We start from the raw sequence: 18,568 nt of genomic DNA, 5'->3' as shown, positions 1-18,568 counted from the left end.
TGTCACATTAGTGTATTTAGAGAGTCTGGTCCTTTGTAATGTGTGCACCATTTGATTTTGCAATGTTTTGTTGAAAAATGCATATCCCTGGAAAGTTGTCATCTTAAAAATACAGTGGCATGGAAAGGTATTTGCTCCCTAACAGATTATTATTATTATTATTTATTTATTTTTTTTGCATTTTTGTCATACTTACATTTTTCAGATTATCAAACAAACTTTAATATCAGATAAATATAACCTGAGGGAATATAAAACCTTTTAAATTATGATTTCATTGATTAAACCAATCTAACCCTTTGTGAAAAAGTGTTTGCTGTTTGAATTATAATTAACTGTAATTAATCACACTTTTAGAAAACTGAGTTAAATTTCAGTAACCAACATAAGGCCTGATTACTGCCAGACCTGTAGAATCAAGAAATCACTTAAATAGAACCTGTCTGACAACATGAAGCGGCTAAAAGATCTAAAATGAAAGAAAAAGCAGTACATTATGTCCCAATCTGAAAAAAATAAAAAGTCATTAACATCTCTCAGTCTGGAAAAGGTAAAAAAAATAATAATTTCTAGGACTTTGAGATTCCAGAAGTGACCGGCCTGCCAAAATTACTCCAAAAGGGCATGGACAACCCATCAGGAGGTCTGAATGTTTGTTCTTTTTTCAGTCAAGGACTGATTGAGATGATGTGTCATGATCTTTAACAGGCTGTTTATGCTGAAAAACCCTCCTGTCTATCTGAATTAAAACCATTCTAAAGAGTGGACCAAAATTTCACAGAAATGTAAAATTTGTCAGTTATCGGTAAAGCTTGGGTGGCACAACCAAGTTATTAGGTTTAGGAGGCAAACACTTATTCACACAGAGCTAGATTTGTTTGTACTTTAATAATAATTAAACTTAAAAAGTGCTTTTTATATTTACTCAGGGTATCTTTTTGTGGTATTAAAGTTTGTTTGATAATCAGAATAAATGTTTTATGACAAAAAACAAAAACATATTTTACACCACTGTATGTTGCTTCAAGATCTCAGTCTACTTTCTGCATAAATGCTACTGCTGCTGCTGCTAATAAGGAGGTAGGGAGGGGGCATATCTGGGCTAACTAGTTAGCTTAGCTTAGCGAGAGAGTAAAAGTACAAAATCGTCAACCAGCCGCACGATTACTGAGCCGAGGAAGCTAATGCTAGCAAGAAAGTTACATTAGCTACTGAATAGCCCCACTGAGTACAAAAGACACTTACTAGGGAGTGGTCCTGTATCTCTTTCACAGTGATATTTAAGAAGTGAAGATTAGGCCCAATCCCATTTCACCCCTTGGCCCTACCCCTTACCCCTACCCCTCTATTTTGCGTATGCACACAAGGGGTAGGGGTGTCCAGATTCTTGTTGGGCTGGAGGAGGAACATTCCCGTTCCACCTTAAATGGTGCAACAAACGGCAGAAGTTGCAGCATTTAATGCAGAATTAAAAAAAAAAAAGATAAAAGCTTATTAAAGATAATTTCAGGTATTAAGGAATGGACAATAATAATTAATTGCTCCACCACCTCCCCCCTTTCTGAAGACATACAATAAAGCCCTAAAGTTAACTAGCAGCAGCTAGGTTACTGAACTTTAGCGCTCCTCATGACATATCGGGTGCTTGAAGGGTCGTCCCAATTCTTAGGGTGGAGGATCTCACCCCTTCCCCTTGTAACTTACAGTGCCAAAGGGTGCAATGGGATTGGGCCTTTACAGAAAGTGTCAGTTTCAGCTGTTAGTTTCCACTGTGAGGAATACAGTGAGGAAATGGAAGACCACAGACACAGTTCAACTTAAGGTCCCAAGAGGCAGAACAAGAAAATATCAGATAATCTGGGGAGAAGGATGGTGAGAACAATCATAGTTAACACACAGAGCAGCTCCAGCGTTTACATAATCATCTTACTGCAGATGGAGTCACTGTGCATCGTTCAACTATTCAGCACACTTTACACAAGGAGAGGCTAAATGGGAAAGTCATGCAGAAGAAGCCTTTTCAGAGCACACGCCACAAACAGAGTCGCTTGAGGTACGCTAAAGTACATTTGGACAAGCTAGCTTCATTTAGGAATAAGGTGCTGTAGACTGATAAATCTAACTGATGAAACTTTAAAATTTAGTTATATGAAGGGTGGTAAGCATGGCAGAAAAAAATCACAACATTCCAAGACAAACACTTGTAAACCCACAGTAAAATTTGGTGGTGGTTCCATCATGCTGTGGGGCTGTGTGGCCAGTGCAGGTACTGGGAATCTTGCCTAGAAACCATCAAACCTTATTGAACTGGAGATGTTTTGTAAAGAAGAATAGTCCAAAATACCTTCAAACAGAAGCCAGACTCTCATTGGAAGCTAAAGGAAGTGTTTAGAGGCTGTTATTTCTTTAAAAGGAGGATCTACTAAATATTGATGTAATTTTTCTGTTGGGGTGTCCACATTTATGCACCTGCCTAATTTTGTTTAAAGAATTATCGCACACTTTCTGTAAATTCTACAAACTTCATTTCACCTCTTAAATACTGCTGTGTTCCTCTGCTATATGATATATTTAACTAAAACTGCCAATCCAAACAACCAATGATTTATAAAGGGAAATCATTAAAATGATCAGGGGTGCTCAAACTTTTTCATACCATTGTAGATGTTTTTTTGACCACAGTATCAAAACATCTTTGCAGACAAAATGAAACCCTGACAACACCTTCTTTCAGCTCACACTGGGTGTGAGATCTCTCACCATCTAGATTCTCTGAAGTTTCACCCACACATATAATTAAATTATCTTAAGATTGTGATTGGTTAAAAACATCATGCCACCTTTAAACACACAAACACACACACACACACACACACACACACACACACACACATTTTATTCTTCTCTTTACAGTTGAACCATCATCCTCAAGCATTTTAGTGTCTAGCTTTCTTTGGAAACCCATAAAGAATGCTGTGATGATGTCAGGGCCCTGAACACATCACCATCCACCAAGAACCCCTTATATACATTTCATTAAATACAATAAAGACACTAACAAAGTACTTACCTGGCTCCATTAAAAAGGGTGGCATGTGAGCCATCCAAACACTTAAGGTCTAGGTAGAGACCAAGGTTTATCCTGGGGCAGGAGGGCCTGGGGTTCCTGTGGAGAAAAGAAAAAGATTAAAATATTGTGTAAATGAGTCACTATTGTACTTATGTATCTACTTAACTGGATGTCTGTCGTTGCATGCATGCCTGTAAAATCAGTTGTTTATTTGTCCTGTAAATATTATATGTGTGTCTGCAAGTCCACCTGCTTGTAATTTAATTTATCTGATGGTATAGGAGGGCTATAGGGTATTTAAGGCAGGTGAGCTAACTAACTGGGACTCTGATGTTAACACGGGAACAGGTCGCTGGAGTTGTGTGTAGCCTGAAACACTTTGCTACTGAGAGTATTGTCCAGACGTGGAAGCAGCCTCCCACCTTGTACTTCCCTGCCAGTGTAAATAGTGTGTATAGTGTACAGTTTGTTTCTTTGTGATTTCGGAGGGGGCATATCTGGGCTAAATGGGAAAGTCATGCAGAAGAAGCCTTTTCTGAGCACACGCCACAAACAGAGTCGCTTGAGGTATGCTCATTTGGACAAGCTAGCTTCATTTAGGAATAAGGTACTGTAGACTGATAAATCTAACTGATGAAACTAAAATTTAGTTATATGAAGGGTGGTAAGCATGGCAGAAAAAAATCACAACATTCCAAGACAAACACTTGCAACCCACAGTAAAAAAGCGCATACTTCCGGCGCCGACGCGAGTGGCTGCCTGTTCCAGTAGCTCCGTCTCTTTGTGTGTTTTTCTGAGTTTTTTTACATTTATTTATCGTCTCTGTGCTACTACACACGTCTAGTGTGCATCTTATTTATATCCTAAGGATATTTTTTGTGTAAATATGCGGGGCAGCGAGGAATACCGTGTTTATTCCCGGGAAGAACTGCTAGCCCTCCGACCCGCGGGACGTGGGGGCATTGTCCATACAATACCGGATGATTTGAGAAGGAGGTACCGAGGTTGCAGGGCCGGCGCTATGCTAAAGGCTAAGCTAAAGGCTAAGAAGTCGGAGCAGCGCTGGAGGTACAAACCCTCAGTTCCGTCGGTGGTTATGGGGAATGTTAACTCACTGACCAACAAAACCGACGAGCTAGCCTGTCTGGTGAAGAATCAGAAGCTCTACAGGGAGTGTAGCGTGCTGTGTTTCACCGAGACCTGGCTCACCCCCGACACGCCGGATGCTAACGTGGAGCTACCCGGCTTTTCTTCAGTGAGGGCGGATCGGGACCCGGTGCTTTGCGGGAAGCGGAAAGGTGGAGGAATCGCGCTGTTTATTAACAACAGATGGTGCAACCCTGGACATGTAAACGTGAAGTAAACGTGAAGGAGGTGATCTGCTGTCGGGATATTGAACTGTTAGCGGTGAGTCTCCGACCTTATTACATGCCGCGGGAGCTCTCTCATGCGATCCTCGTCTGTGTTTACATCCAGCCGAGAGCGGACGTGCAGGCGGCGTGTGACGTCATCCACTCCACCGTCGCAGCGCTGCAGACACAGCACCCTGACGCCTTCTATGTGATCACTGGTGACTTTAATCACGTAACGCTGGACTCTACCCTGCCTGCCTTTTTCCAGTTTGTGGACTGTCCCACCAGGAAAAACAGGACCATAGACTTGCTGTATGCTAATGTGAAGGATGCATACAGGGCTATTCCACTACCACCGCTGGGGAAATCAGATCACAATCTGGTGTTCCTGCAGCCTCAGTACAAACCACTGGTACTGAGGCAGCCCACTACCACACGCTCATTCAGAGTCTGGTCTCCTGAAGCAGAGGAAGCCCTAAGGGACTGCTATGACACCACTGACTGGAGCGTGCTGCTGCACCCACATGGCGAGGACATTGAGGGGGTGACTCACTGTGTTACAGACTACTTGAATTTCTGTATGGATGTTGCTGTTCCCACAAAGACTGTACGCTGCTTTCCAAACAACAAACCCTGGATTACCAGCTCCGTCAAGGACCTCCTCAACCAAAAGAAGAGGGCGTTCAAAGACGGAAACTTGGTAGAGCTGAAGCGCGTACAGGGGGAACTCAAGGTACGTCTTAAAGAGGCCAAGGAGTCTTACAGGAAGAAGGTGGAAAGAAAGCTGCAAGACAACAACATGAAGGAAGTCTGGGGTGCAATGAAAACCATCACTGGGTGCAAGAACAACAACGGCAACCCAGTAGATGGCGGTGTGGACAGAGCAAACCAGTTCAACAACTTTTACAACAGGTTTGACTGTCCTGCTCCTGCTGCCCCCTCCTCCTACCCTCCTGCAGCATCATCAACATCTTCTCCATCTCTACCATCATCACCACCATCTCCATCACCTTCAACTCCAACTCCACCATCTTCATCACCACCACCATTACCCTCACCTCCATCTTCATCAACATCATCACCGTCATCATCATCACCACCACCCTCACCTCCATCATCATCTTCATCACCATCAGCACAATCACCCTCACCTCCACCATCTTCATCAGCACCATCATCACCCTCACCTCCACCATCTTCATCATCACCACCATCAACACTATCAACTGGCAGACAAATCATCTCCTCCAGTCCACCAACCTTTACTGCTGACCAGGTCAGGAGACAGCTGAGGAGACTTCACCCCAGGAAGGCAGCTGGCCCGGACAGAGTGTGCCCCAGAATGCTCAAGGCATGTGCTGTTCAACTGGGTGAGCCCCTCCAACATGTTTTTAACCTGAGTCTGCGTATAGGGAGAGTTCCTGCCACGTGGAAGACAACCTGTCTCATTCCTGTTCCCAAGAAGGCACACCCGAAGGAGCTGAATGACTACAGGCCTGTTGCTTTGACATCTCATGTGATGAAGACCATGGAGCGACTGCTGCTGGACCAACTCAGACCTCAGGTCCACCATGCTGAGGACCCACTGCAGTTTGCGTACCGGGAAAAGGTGGGAGTGGAAGATGCCATCCTCTATCTCCTGCACAGAGCTCACTCTCATCTGGACAAGGGGGGAGGTGCTGTGAGGGTCATGTTCTTCGACTTCTCCAGTGCCTTCAACACCATCCAGCCCCTACTACTGAGAGACAAGCTGATGGATATGCACCTGGTCACCTGGATCACTGATTACCTTACTGGGAGACCACAACATGTCAGGATCAGGGACTGCTCCTCTGACACAGTGATCAGCAGCACAGGAGCACCACAGGGGACTGTTCTCTCTCCAGTCCTGTTCACACTGTACACATCAGACTTCAAATACCACTCGGAGTCATGCCACATGCAGAAGTTCTCTGACGACACTGCAATTGTGGGGTGTGTGCGTAATGATGATGAGAGGGAGTACAGAAGCCTGGTTGAGGAATTTGTGATGTGGTGCAAGATGAACCATCTGCAGCTGAACATCTCCAAAACCAAGGAGATGTGCATAGACTTCAGGAGGTCCAGGCCCTCTGCTCAGCAGCCAATCTCCATCGAGGGGGTTGACGTGGAGGTGGTCAAATCCTACAAATACCTTGGTGTGCACCTGGACGACAGGCTGGACTGGTCAGTGAACACTGACTCCCTCTACAGGAAGGCTCAGAGCAGACTGTACTTCCTCAGAAGGCTCAGGGCTTTCAACATCTGCCAGAAACTCCTCCTGATGTTCTACCAGTCTGTGGTAGCCAGCGTCCTCTTTTACACTGTTGTGTGTTGGGGAGGCAGCATCAGCAAGAGGGATGCTGGACGACTGGACAGACTGGTGAGGAAAGCTGGTTCTGTGTTGGGACTAGAGCTGGAGTCCTTAACACCACTGGCAGAGAGGAGAGCCCTCAGCAAGCTGCTGAACATCATGGACAATGTTCACCACCCTCTGCACAGCACCATCACCAGGCAGAGGAGCTCATTCAGCGGCAGACTGCTGTCCCAGTCCTGCTCCACAGACAGACTCCGAAAGTCTTTTGTTCCTCAGGCCATAAGACTGTTCAACTCCTCTCAGCACAGCAAACTAAAGACTCTGTGAAACTTTTTCATTCCGGCCACTCTGGCCACACCATGGACACACCCCCAGCTATGGACACACTCTCAGACTCGCTGATGCCTAGAACACTTTTTATAGTTCTACCATATTTTGCACTAGTAGTTCATTCACTAGTTAATTCATCTACTGTTTATGTATCTTTTGCACTGCTTAATTTAAATTATTATATAACTGTGTATTTGCACTTTCTGTTTGGCTGACATCAGTTATCCTCACTTTATGCACATCAACTGGTGTTCACTGTCTATTGTGTTCAACTGCACTACCTCCATTCTCCATTACACACACACACACGAAGACTGTACATTTACACTGTATATTCTATTTCTTATTTGATTGTATTTATATGTATCTTTATATTTTATATTTTATCTTTTTTAACTTTGTGTATTGTGTAACCTGCTGCTGGATGCCAAGAATTTCCCCCCGGGGATCAATAAAGTATCTATCTGTCTGTCTGTCTGTCTGTCTGTCTGTCTGTCTGTCTATCTATCTATCTATCTATCTATCTATCTATCTATCTATCTATCTATCTATCTATCTATCTATCTATCTATCTATCTATCTATCTATCTATCTATCTATCTATCTATCTATCTATCTATCTATCTATCTATCTATCTAAAATTTGGTGGTGGTTCCATCATGCTGTGGGGCTGTGTGGCCAGTGCAGGTACTGGGAATCTTGCCTAGAAACCATCAAACCTTATTGAACTGGAGATGTTTTGTAAAGAACAATGGTCCAAAATACCTTCAAACAGAAGCCAGACTCTCATTGGAAGCTAAAGGAAGGGTTTAGAGGCTGTTATTTCTTTAAAAGGAGGATCTACTAAATATTGATGTAATTTTTCTGTTGGGGTGTCCACATTTATGCACCTGCCTAATTTTGTTTAAAGAATTATCGCACACTTTCTGTAAATTCTACAAACTTCATTTCACCTCTTAAATACTGCTGTGTTCCTCTGCTATATGATATATTTAACTAAAACTGCCAATCCAAACAACCAATGATTTATAAAGGGAAATCATTAAAATGATCAGGGGTGCTCAAACTTTTTCATACCATTGTAGATGTTTTTTTGACCACAGTATCAAAACATCTTTGCAGACAAAATGAAACCCTGACATCAACACCTTCTTTCAGCTCACACTGGGTGTGAGATCTCTCACCATCTAGAATCTCTCCATCTAGTTTCACCCACAGATATAATTAAATTATCTTAAGATTGTGATTGGTTAAAACATCATGCCACCTTTAAACACACAAACACACACACACACACACACACACACACACACACATTTTATTCTTCTCTTTACAGTTGAACCATCATCCTCAAGCATTTTAGTGTCTAGCTTTCTTTGGAAACCCATAAAGAATGCTGTGATGATGTCAGGGCCCTGAACACATCACCATCCACCAAGAACCCCTTATATACATTTCATTAAATACAATAATGTCAGGTCTTTAGTCTGTCTGCTTCTTATGTCTGTGTTATTCTCAGGTCTGTGTTTCATTCCCAGTGTTTTTCCACTCACCTGTGTTCATTTGTAGCTCCGCCCCTTCGTCCCAGGTGTTTCCTGTTCCCTGTGTGTGTGCACCTCTATTTAAGGTCCGTGTTCCTTTTCCCCGGGGTCGATCCTTGTACGTTTATCGTCTGTCAGTGCTCCATGTTTTCCCCAGTTTCCTCAGTCCTGTTTTCAGTAAATCCATGTGTATTTTGTATTTGTTTTCGTTAATAAATCCCTTTTTGTTTGCATTTGCGTCCACCTCCGCGTCCTCCCTGCACCCGCACCTGACAAATAAAGACACTAACAAAGTACTTACCTGGCTCCATTAAAAAGGGTGGCATGTGAGCCATCCAAACACTTAAGGTCTAGGTAGAGACCAAGGTTTATCCTGGGGCAGGAGGGCCTGGGGTACCTGTGGAGAAAAGAAAAAGATTAAAATATTGTGTAAATGAGTCACTATTGTACTTATGTATCTACTTAACTGGATGTCTGTCGTAAAATCAGTTGTTTATTTGTCCTGTAAATATTATATGTGTGTCTGCAAGTCCACCTGCTTGTAATTTAATTTATCTGATGGTATAGGAGGGCTATAGGGTATTTAAGGCAGGTGAGCTAACTAACTGGGACTCTGATGTTAACACGGGAACAGGTCGCTGGAGTTGTGTGTAGCCTGAAACACTTTGCTACTGAGAGTATTGTCCAGACGTGGAGGCAGCCTCCCACCTTGTACTTCCCTACCAGTGTAAATAGTGTGTATAGTGTACAGTTCGTTTCTTTGTGATTTCGCTTTTGATTTCGACACCCCTGGAATCCTTTTGACCTCTCATCCCCACACTTTCAAACCCACTTATATAATGTACTATAATTGAATGTGTAGTTTAAGTTATGTGTGTATTTTATAATTTTCTATTGTTATTGTTGGGAAAACCGCACTACCCTCTGCGCCGTCTCCAGTGCGTTCCCCTGGATTCTTTTGATGGAAGCCCGAAGTAGAGATAAGTTAAAGAGAAACAGGATACGTGATCTTCAGCAAAATAACAATTTATTAAAACAGAGCTCTGGGAACCACTTCTACTCACAAGGAGTTATTGATTATAGTAGAAATTTAAAAGCATATTTATAACATTATGTATTGTGTTTTTTTGCAACTAAGCTATCACTCATCTGTACACCTGGATTATTGTGATGTGACAATAAATTATTTGATTGGTTTGGAACAGATTTGTGGGAGACTGTTTGTTTTGATTTTTTGTGTGTTTTTATTACAGTTTTTACCAGTTACTAAAACACAATTTTGTATATCAGGCTAGTTTTATCACAATACTTAAGTTAAACTGCCCAAACTGCAAAACTCCTCATATATCCTACAAAATAAATCACTGAAACCCATATTACATATAGCATTATCAGAATTAAACTATTACACCCAATAGCACACATTTCATTCACATTACCAGATTTCTCTCTGATCAACTACAGACTGCTGCTCATAATGAAAACCATTTAGTAAGCTTTGTCTTAATACTAAAATCCAACTGTAAAAAAACTCTTCAGATTGTTCACATGCACAGATACACACACATGCTGTTGTATTTTTTATTGTTAACCAAACAAATCAGTTTGGTTAACAAATTCCAGCTTGTCGCTGGAGCTGTACCTTATATTGAGGTACAAAAAAAGTACCTTTCGGTGAAAGTCCTTTTTTTGTACTGAAGAGTAACTGTTTATTTTACCTTGGGTGTATCGACAAATATCTTTCAATTATGATTACTTATCTTAGTATCTATAATTACATAATCATTGTGTGAAACCTTGTATTTTATATGCATTAACCAATACTCACATTGTATTTGATCATTTTTATTACTCACAGTGTATTTTATACGCATTTAATATAGAAGATTAACCAATAACCACAATATATATTCTTTACACATATAGTAAAACATTGTTTGATCAGGCATGTGGGCATGTGACTAACACAGACTTTATTATGACAAATTAACCCACATGATACATAAGGCATTTACTAACACATAGGATCTATTATATGGCGGACTAACCACGCGCTACCAACACATTAACATATAACATATGAAATCTATTGTGTGACTTGCGTAGCTCATGCTTGAAACATTTCGTTCACTGCATGTCTCTGACTAACGGCCATCAATCATCGGCTGGTACACTCTGTACGAACTGAATTGATACAAAGGAGACTTCGGGACGAACAGTGCGGCCTTTCTCTCTCTGTGCGTGCAAAGTTCTTCACCTACCAAAGCGGGAGGAGGACGCGCGCACATAGGGAGGGCGGCACTGTCTAATTGCTGAAACAATATCACACTGTCTGACTGGACCCAGTCAATTCTTGAAACAATACCACACTGTCCGGCTGGATACAGTCAAGGCCAAACACTAGTGGTCCGGTCAGACCTGTGAAACTTGAGTACTAACACGTGAGATTATGCATGCTAACATGAGATGATTTTAGCAACGCCTCATCAGCAGGTTTCACGTCATTTGGGGTATAAACATGGAGTCAGATCAGAGGGGGGTCAGAACTTATGTTGGGACGGCTGTTAGACGGTCTTTCATGTGTGGGTTCTCCTGAATATTCAGTACTTTGTAATAAATACTTGGTTTGCTTTCAACTTCACTCCACCTGTCTGCGACTCTCTATCAAACGAACACGTAGGGGAGTTGTACCCCGGACGAGAGGTGGGTGTTGACCCACCTTTCATTTTCTTTTCTACAACAATTTGGTGACCCCGACCTCGGAGGTCCTGACGGAGGACAGCATCCGGCACGGATCCACTCACGGCCGAACTTAAAAAAACAGGTAAGCAGAGCCGGTTTAATCAAATTCTGCATATTGGCTATTTCAAATTTGAGTGGAGCAGCGGTCTGGCTGCTGTCCGGAGTGGGGCAAGAAGCGTGCCAGAGTATTTATTTAATACAGTTGAGGCGGGGGTCTCCTGGCCCTATTACAGGGTTTCGTTTTTATTTAATACAGTTGAGACGGGGGTCTCCTGGCCCTATTACAGGGTTTCGTTTTTATTTAATACAGTTGAGACGGGGGTCTCCTGGCCCTATTACAGGGTTTCGTTTTTATTTAATACAGTTGAGACGGGGGTCTCCTGGCCCTATTACAGGGTTTCGTTTTTATTTAATACAGTTGAGACGGGGGTCTCCTGGCCCTATTACAGGGTTTCGTTTTTATTTAATACAGTTGAGGCGTGGGTCTCCTGGCCCTATTACCAGTGTTGGGAAGTAACGGATTACATGTAACGGCGTTACGTAATCAGATTACAAATTATAAGTAACTGTAATCCGTTACAGTTACTGCTTCAATAAATGGTAATCAGATTACAGTTACTCTGCTAAAATTAAAGGATTACATTGCGGTACTTTCCTATTTTTGCTCTTCCAACACTGACAAAACGCAAATAACATTTTGCGGTGAAATCGCTCTGATATGACAGGGAACTGTCTGCCCCTCGTCCCATCTCTCTGCACACACACACACAGGGAGGAGGGGCAGACAGCGGCTCCGCACACACAACGAGACGAAATTAACTGACATTTTGGTCAACGAATAAAAACGAGACGAAAATGTTTGGCAGGGACGAAGAGTTAGGAAGAGATCCAATCACTGCTACTTTAGCGAAGGTGGAGAGGCGGGGCAAGTGGGGTACTCATCCAATCAGTACCTGTTTTTCCTGCAGTAGCGCCGCGCGCTCAGTTACAAACCTGGGAATTAAACTGTCGTTACGGAGCTCGACTGGAAGTTAACTCGACAGTGTTCAGCAGGGAGAGAGAGAGAGGGGCGATATATTTCTCCTTTGACGTCGCGAAAAACAAAGATAACGTGTAAACCGCGTGGAGCGACTCCATCTCCGGTAAAAACACCACTAATCTTTCAGCTTCTGCAGACCAGAGTCACACAGATCTCCATGCAGAGACCCGCGTTTTAATGCTGATGTTATTTCATGAGCTGATGGTGTGTTTAACTCGGCAGTGCACTAAAACACAGAACTGATACAGAACTCACTCATTAAGATCAGATCATCTGTTTAGTCTCACAGTGGGAAAGATATAGCTAGTGTTAAAGCAGGAACAGGTCAGAAAGAAACTCAATAATATAACGAAAATAAAACAATAAAATAAGTGAATCTATGAACCCAAAAGTCTGTGTAAATTCCTTACAGCACTTTCTCATAAGTTTCTCACTTTAACTCATGAAGTCTCTCAGTATATCCTGAGAGCATCTCTACAGCACAGTGTGTGAATGTGTGTTTCTGATCTCATTTATAGACTGTAGCTCCAGTAGGTGTGCTGGGTTAGTGCTGGAGATAAAACTAGATCATTTAAAAGCTGTTTTTGCATCTACAGTTCTGTTTAAACTATAATTTAACTATTCAGTTGTTTTATGACCTGATTTCTAGAGCAAAAATTTAAATGTAAAATATATATAGTCACACACCTATAATAATAATAATAATAATAATAATAATAATAATAATAATAATAATATACATTAAATCATATATAAATATATTTCACATTCAAACATTAACAATATTACTCAATTGGTTATTAAACGTTTCATTTCGTATACGTGTATAGTTAATAATTCAAGGGAACTGATGAAAAAAGCATTTACGTTTACACCCTTTACATTTTAGTCGACTAAATTTACTGTAATTTTAGTAGACTATATTCTTATGACATTAAGTCGACTAAAACTAAGTCGACTAAATTACTGAATTGTGACTAAAACTAAATGCTATTTTCGTCACAAAACTATGACTAAGACTAAATCATAATTTGTTGTCAAAATTAACACTGGTGGCAAACCTGCAAGTAGATAGCTTACAGTTGTTGTTACATTGTTTGGTTTTAAATTGTTTTATTATCAATTTATAGAAGTGTTTCATAAAATTGTTTGATGAAATGGTTTCATAAGTATTTTTATAGAGTGATTGAAAAGGCTTTTTTATTTGTTTATCTATTTGTTAACTGGAAAGAAAAATAAAAGGATAATATGCAATATGTGGTTGCTACATTCATTCAGGCTTAAAAAAATGACAATATTGTAAGTAATCCAAAGTAATCAGATTACGTTACTCACTTGAAGTAATGTAACTGATTACGTTACAAATTACATTTTGAGTGATGTAATCAGTAATCTGTAAGGGATTCCATTTTAAAAGTAACCTTCCCAACACTGCCTATTACAGGGTTTCGTTTTTATTTAATACAGTTGAGACGGGGGTCTCCTGGCCCTATTACAGGGTTTCGTTTTTAAGGATTGGAAGCTGGCGTGTCCCCCCGGCTTCTGACGAGATGTTCGGATAACGGCTAGGTGTAAGCCTCACCTCGAGATTGATCCGCTCGTGAACAGGTTCAGAAAATAACAAAAATAAATAAAAAACAAATAAAATAAAAAAAAATAAAAATAAAAATAATAATAAACATAAAAAGAATAGAAGCAGACTCTGTTCCTGCTCTAGACATTTGGTAAAATTAGTAGGCGCTGTACCTACTATGTAGTACTAAGACAGAGTGCGTGAAACAGAAGTGTGTGCGTATGTGTTGGAGTGTGTGTGAAACTGTGTGTGAGCGGGGCTCCTGTGAGCGGTGTGATTGGTTGAGTGTACGAAGTTGTGAGTGACAACAAAATAGGAATGGATGAGTCCCACTGCAGGGGAGGAGTCCAAGGTGAAGTAGGTGGAGTTGGTCCAGCCTATTGGTTTTAGACTGAGAGGTTGGTTTTATTTGTGAATTAACGCTTGTGAGATATCATAGAAAATAGAACATCAGTTCAGTAGGGAAATAGAGTAATACACAGTGAAAAGGGGGGACAGAGGTGAACAAGGGGAAAAGGCTTTTGTATGGGTAGACAAGATATATATATATATATAAGAAAATATAAGGATATAAAAAACCTAACTATACAAGGTAAGGATCTATCTGTAAACGGAGCGGTGCAGTAGATGTTACTAATGGTCATAAATAATTCAATAAATAAAAGAGTAAAGTGCAATGACATCGATTACGAAAGTAACTGATGTGACATAGAAATATAATATAATACATATGCATACGCTATAAGACAGTTCTAAAAATAAATGTGAAAATGTGAATACCCAATCATGAGTAAAGTGTACTTTAATGTAAGCGAGGTTGGGGAAGTGTTAATATAAATAATTAAGTTGTTGAATAATGTCAGAGAGGTGTGTGACTGGATAGATAATTAGAGAATTTAGAGAATCTAATAAAGGGATTATGGAGACAGAATTGAGGAAAATAATTAGCTTAATTTTGGGTATTGGACTATATCTTGGGGGCCCTAACCTAACAGGGACATATGTCCAACTCTATATTCTATAAGCAAATCTAATAATGGAAATAATGAATGTGTGTGGCTGTTTCGGAATCGTTTCCTATTGCAGAAATACTAAGCAATTTGGATTGGCCATTTTTGCAATGCTTTGTAAAAACTGAGCAGTACATTTTTTCCCCATATAGTTCACTATTAATTACATTATATTTTAATAATATTGTACAGAAGATGTATGCTAGAAATTCCAAAATATACTATGCCATGCAGTACTGCTGTATAAGATGTCCTCAGAGCAGGACAAATAAACATGGTTTATTATTTGATTTTTAAATAATCAGTTCAATAAATAGAAAATGCTACATAGTGAATAGTGAATAAGTTAATGAGTGAGCCATTCCAAACACAGCTTTTGTTTATCTTCCTTCTCTCTTTCTATTTATGTCTTATTTAGACTGACCTGAGTTCAGTCTCAGCTGAATGAGATCTATATAAGATACATGTAATATCTCATTTCTCTATGTTCTCATGTATCTCAGTCTATGCTGATATTTTGATTATCTTAAAAGCGATAGTAGATTTCAGAAACCAGTGAGGAAAGACCTTATTTTTTACTTTTTATTTATATATATATTTTTTTTTTGAAAAGGAAACTCAGTGTTGCATCTATTTCAAGCTACAGGGAATTGGGTCTCTTTCTGAAAGGGGACATGATCAAATGTATTAAAAAAAATTGAGCTTTCTATTTTGCTTTCAATATGCTTTACTTTCTGCAATGAAGAACTTGCTTTACTTTATTTCTTTATAGTATTAAATTAGACTAGAAAGAGATCTGGAAAACAGCATAAATTTAGTTGTCATGCTTATACAATGCCACCTATAAAGCAAATGCATTCGGAAATTTTCTGTCTGCAGCATGAACAAAATCAGCTAAGCAATATAAAATTGTTTCATCTGCATAATGGTAAAGTTTGCAGTCTGAGAAGCAGAGCCAGCAATATAATTTATGTATATATTAAATAAAACTGGACCAAAACTTAACCTTGTGGTACACCTTTAAGGTACAGATGCAAAATCTGAATAATTATTCATTGACATGCACTGTTTTCTATCAGTGAAGGAGTTTTGGGTCTATTTTAGAGCAGTGTCATCAAAGCAAATAATTTAAGCTAAATTCAGTGGAAGAGAAAAGGTGATAATGATGGTAATAAATAAAATATGTATACAATAATAACAAATAATAAACCATGGGTACTTGATGCCTTGCACGGGCTTTCACGGTCAACACCAGAGTGTGAGTTTATGACAGTACGACATACCTGGGGTTGCGCTCCCTAACTGTACCCTGCAGGAACACTACGGCACTGAATGTTGATAAAACTGTGCTGCTACGCTGTGTGTGGTTCAGTGGGCTAGGCTGGTTGGCCAAAGACGGGTAAGATCCCAACGTATTACACAGGGACAACCTAAGACAGGCACAGTCTCGATCTGACCACCACATGCATTTCAACAGACCACGGAGAAATATCTCTGAAGAGTTAGAGGAGGGGAAGCGCAGCCCAGGCGAGAGTGAGTGGATGAATGAAGTGATGGGGTGTGTGTCAGTGGAGGCCTGGGCAGGGTAGACCAGCCCAATGGACAGTCAGAGGGTGAAGCAATTTTGTGTTAATTTTTTTGAAACAGAAATTCTGTTTCGGAAAAAGGGGGAGATGTAAATAGATAATCATTATTTCCACCATTATTTGCCCAATAATTATTTTATACTTTTTTATCTTTTTTAAAACCTATTACTTTTTTTTATCTCTCACCACTATTACTAAAAAAAATTGACCAATCATTATTTTACACATATAGAGCATTGTTCAACTTTTAGTTTATTTATGTATCTATTTATTTTTAACTTTTGGTTTTAAAACCACCACTATGCAGATGAGCAATTACTTTCAGCAAAAAAAGGAAAAGTCTTAGCTTTCAAGACACACTCAATCCTAATTTTAAAATATGAAATGTAGACACTTTAGAATTCACAAAATTAAACTTTCACTATTCAACATGTAAGCCATTTTTTTTAACAAGAGGAACAATGTGTGAGGCTTGATAAAATGTTTAAGGAAATAGATGTATAGTTGATAATTGTGAAAAGCAGTCTGCTGTGCATTGCATATGCATACATACATATTGAACATATTGATCAGTAAATGAAAAGCATTGTTCGGATTTTATTTGCTATAATAACAAGAACAAAGCAAAGCATAAAATTGTTTATTGATATTGCTAATATTATTGTCTGTAATGGAACGATTGATACAGAGAAAAATAATCACTTTCCACTATCCCAATTCTTAAAGCACTTAATAAAATCAACTAAATCTAGAAATCAAGTCTTTATAAAATCTTGGGAACTGAATAAAGTCAGAAACATAATTTCTTAGTAAAATAGCACACCGCAGAAAACAAAGTGGCAGGTAAAATAATATAGCCACAAGCAGTGATTCTAAAGTCCAAGCAAGAGTAACCCAAGAAAGCCCAATACATCAATATGGAACCATTCCTGACACAGAAGCCACACAGAAGCCACATTATGTGTAGTTTGTGCTGAGTTTAAAACTTTGGGCCCTGATATTGTATAAATCAGCGTGGAGATGAAGGGGAGAATAGAGCAGCTGATCATTAAAACTTTGCATGGAGCAATAATAGTAAACATGATTCAGATATATTTCCAAATGTTTGTTCCTTATTTATTATCTATGTAGTATTATCAATACAATATAAGAGGATATGCAGGAAGCATTCAGTGGGAGGTTTAACAGCAGGTGCGTTTAAAGCAGCAGTTTTGTGCTATGAAGCAGTAAAATATGGTCTGTACAATGATGGAACTCCAGAGCTGGGTTGTTTTAGTGTCTAGTGCTGATCTTTAACTTTGGTAGGGTCTTTGAGAGTGGAAGTAGAAGTGTTTGAGTTTGTGTGTGTGCGCATGAGCGTGTGTGCATGCATGAGAGATAGTGTGTGTCTGGTGGTAAACTTGGTCGTGCAAATTGGAAGTGTTTGTAAGATCTAATTTGGATATAAGAGATTAGTTAGAGCAACAGGGAAGCAGTTACACTAAAAGGGAAAGGGATGTGAACAAAAGTAAGGTAAAAGCCAGTAATTAATGGTGATGATAATTAAATGTTGCAATTTAAAATGGAAAATTACTAAATGTTACGGATTGAACGCACATTTGACAGTAAAGATCATGATTGATCATAACTGAAAATCAGGACAACTGAAGAAGGTAAGAAAACAAAAATTGGGCTGAAGTCTGTGCACAGACAAAATTTAAATATTAAATAATTAACTTCCAAGGGGAAATCAGAGCTCAAGTTAAGTGTGATAAATGTATTTTAACCATGTATTTTAACTTGCAGGAAGGAGACACGGAGGGCGCCTTAAAAGACTTCCAAAATGAATAGAGAACCTTAAACATGATTATAACGAATACAAAAGTCTCGTTTCAGATCTGTTTACACAGGGGGGAGAAGGAGAACGTGGTGCAAAGGTGGACCAGTCCGGACACAGAGTGAGGGCTCCTCCGCCATTGCGCACGAAAGAGGAACGAGCATGGCTGGAT

Source organism: Astyanax mexicanus, chromosome 13, assembly GCF_023375975.1.
Source record: "Astyanax mexicanus isolate ESR-SI-001 chromosome 13, AstMex3_surface, whole genome shotgun sequence".
Taxonomy (NCBI): domain Eukaryota; kingdom Metazoa; phylum Chordata; class Actinopteri; order Characiformes; family Acestrorhamphidae; genus Astyanax; species Astyanax mexicanus.
Note: the sequence above shows the minus strand (reverse complement) of the source record.